Source organism: Anomaloglossus baeobatrachus, chromosome 1 (assembly GCF_048569485.1).
Source record: "Anomaloglossus baeobatrachus isolate aAnoBae1 chromosome 1, aAnoBae1.hap1, whole genome shotgun sequence".
In the NCBI taxonomy this organism is placed as follows: domain Eukaryota; kingdom Metazoa; phylum Chordata; class Amphibia; order Anura; family Aromobatidae; genus Anomaloglossus; species Anomaloglossus baeobatrachus.
Window position 1 is genome coordinate 773,684,958 of NC_134353.1, and position 2,665 is coordinate 773,687,622.

The window sequence follows — 2,665 nt, forward strand, 5'->3', positions numbered from 1 at the left end:
CCGCTGTGGCGCTTCTTCTCCTGCCGGCCACGGGAACTTTTCAAATGACATGTGCGCGCAGTACTGATGACATCATGGCGCGCGTGTGTGACACAGAGAAAGTGCCGGGCAGGGAACAGAGGAGAGATTCCTGCGTTCCGCTGCCTGCACTGACTAAGCGGAGCTACAGGATCGCTCCCTGCCTGACATGCAGCGTGTGATGAGGGCGATTTGACCAGGCCCCCCCGGAGCCTGGAACTCCGGGCAACAGGTCAGATTGCCCTCATCACTGACTGGAGAGGAAGGGCCCCCTGAACCTTCTGGCCCCTGTTCACCGCACCGGCTCAATCGGCGATAAGTCCGTCAGTGGTCTTTTTTGTCACTAAGTTAAACAAGGTTAGTTTCAGAATTTCTTTGCCTACAACATGCAGCTTTCAGATGAAGTGGCAAAAACCTCTTGACAGATTCCCTTTAAGTCCCATGTGACGCCCCTGCGGTAACCAGGTGTCACAAAAACAAGGTAACAATTAAGGTAACCGCTCGGGTCCTACATGTCTGTGCCAGTCATTACACAAACACCAGCACACAAGGACATTTAAGGTGGTGTCACACACAGCGACAACGACAACGACGTCGCTGCTATGTCACCATTTTCTGTGACGTTGCAGCGACGTCCCGTCGCTGTTGCTGTGTGTGACATCCAGCAACGAGCTGGCCCCTGCTGTGAGTTCGCCGCTCGTTGCTGAATGTCCAGCTTCATTTTTTGGTCGTCGCTCTCCCGCTGTGACGCACAGATCGCTGTGTGTGACAGCGAGAGAGCGACGAGATGAAGTGAGCAGGGAGCAGGAGCCGGCATCTGGCAGCTGCGGTAAGCTGTAACCAAGGTAAACATCGGGTAACCAAGGTGGTTACCCGATATTTACCTTCGTTACCAGCCTCCGCCGCTCTCATGCTGCCAGCGCCGGCTCCCTGCTCTCTGCACATGTAGCTGCAGTACACATCGTGTAATTAACCCGATGTGTACTGTAGCTAGGAGAGCAGGGAGCCAGCTCCCTGCTCTCTGCACATGTTGCAGCACAGCGACGCGCGTCGTTATGATCGCTGCTTCGGCTGCTGTGTTTGACAGCTAAGCAGCGATCATAACAGCGACTTACAAGGTCGCTGCTACGTCACAGAAAATGGTGACGTAACAGCGACGTCGTTGTCGCTGTCGTTTAGTGTGACCCCAGCTTTACACTCACTGTACCCGGCTGGGAGCCTCATTTAGCCAGATGTCAGGGCTGGGCACTGTGAGATAACAGGCAGCCAACAGGGAAGAAGAGACCAGACCTGGGGGAGGAGACAGTGACCTAGGAAGTGTTGGTGGCAGTCAGTCTGGAGTAGACAGTGAAAGAGGAAGGGTGTCAAGATAGACCATAGACTCTTGAGACACATCCCCAGAATAGACACGGACTTCAGGCCCTCTGTTAACTCTGCCAGGCAGGTAGGTTTCCAGGACCCATCTGTCACCCTTTAACGTCTGAGGCATCAGCAGCAAAGCGGGACCAGGACACATACCCTTAAATAGTCCAAACTGCTTGTGGCAGGACCCAGACACCAGGAGGACCTCCAAGTGCCCCACGCCAGGGATGACCCACATACAGAGGAGTGCACAGGTGGAGAGTGGCAGCAGGTTGACAGGTACAGCCATCAGGACTCAGGCGCACCTGGAATCCAGTACGTCTCAGGGTGCCGAACCAGTGAGTAAACACCATCAAACTGCCTTCTCTGTCTGGACTGACTTATTGCCGCGCACCTCCACGTTAACCCCTTACCTACCCCTGGGGAAAGACCTGCTCGCGGAGGGCTACCCCATCCACGCTGCCCTATACATCATCCACAGTGGGAACTTGCAGCGGTCCTATCATCCCCGGCCGCAAACTGCGAGTGGCGTAGTCGGACTTTTTATTTTATTTTTATTTTTCATTTAAAACTGGTCGACAGTGCCCCCGGATCCGGTACCTCTCGAGCCACGGACCGGCCAAATCCGAGCAGCCCAGCTGCCCCGGGGCGTGACACCCACAAGCAAACAACTGAAGTCAGCTGCAGTAAAAATCTGGCAAGGTATCACAAAGGAGGAAATCCAGTGTTTGTGACATCCATGGCTTCCAGACTCCAGGCAGTCATTGTCTGCAAAGGATTCTCTACAAAGTATAAAAAATAGAACATTTTATTTATGGTAAAGCAAATTTGCACAATTACTTTTGAGCCTGTGAAATGAGGAAGTTTTGTAGAAAAATAGTTGCAATTCCTAAACGTTTTACAGAATATTTTTGTTCAACCCCTTTAATTAAACCTGAAAGTCTCCACTTCAATTAAATCTTAGTTATTTTATGTTAAATAAAAAATAGTGTCAAGAAAAGCCCAAACAAAGATTTGCTCACTGTCCAAATATTTTTGGACCTAACAGTAGATCACAGTGAAATGAATGTACCGCCCCCATGCCAGCTGCCGGGCTACCGCTGCTGCTCAGATCCGGATCCACGGTGGCTCGAGGTGTCTCCGGACCCGAGGGTCACGCGGCCACTCGATTAAAAGAGGGGGGATATGTACAGGGGTTTTTTGGAAAGTTCGCCGCTGCAGTTGGGGAGCCCGGTGACGATGGTGCGGCAGCCTGATGTTTAACCCCTCCGTGGGTAGGGGGTTT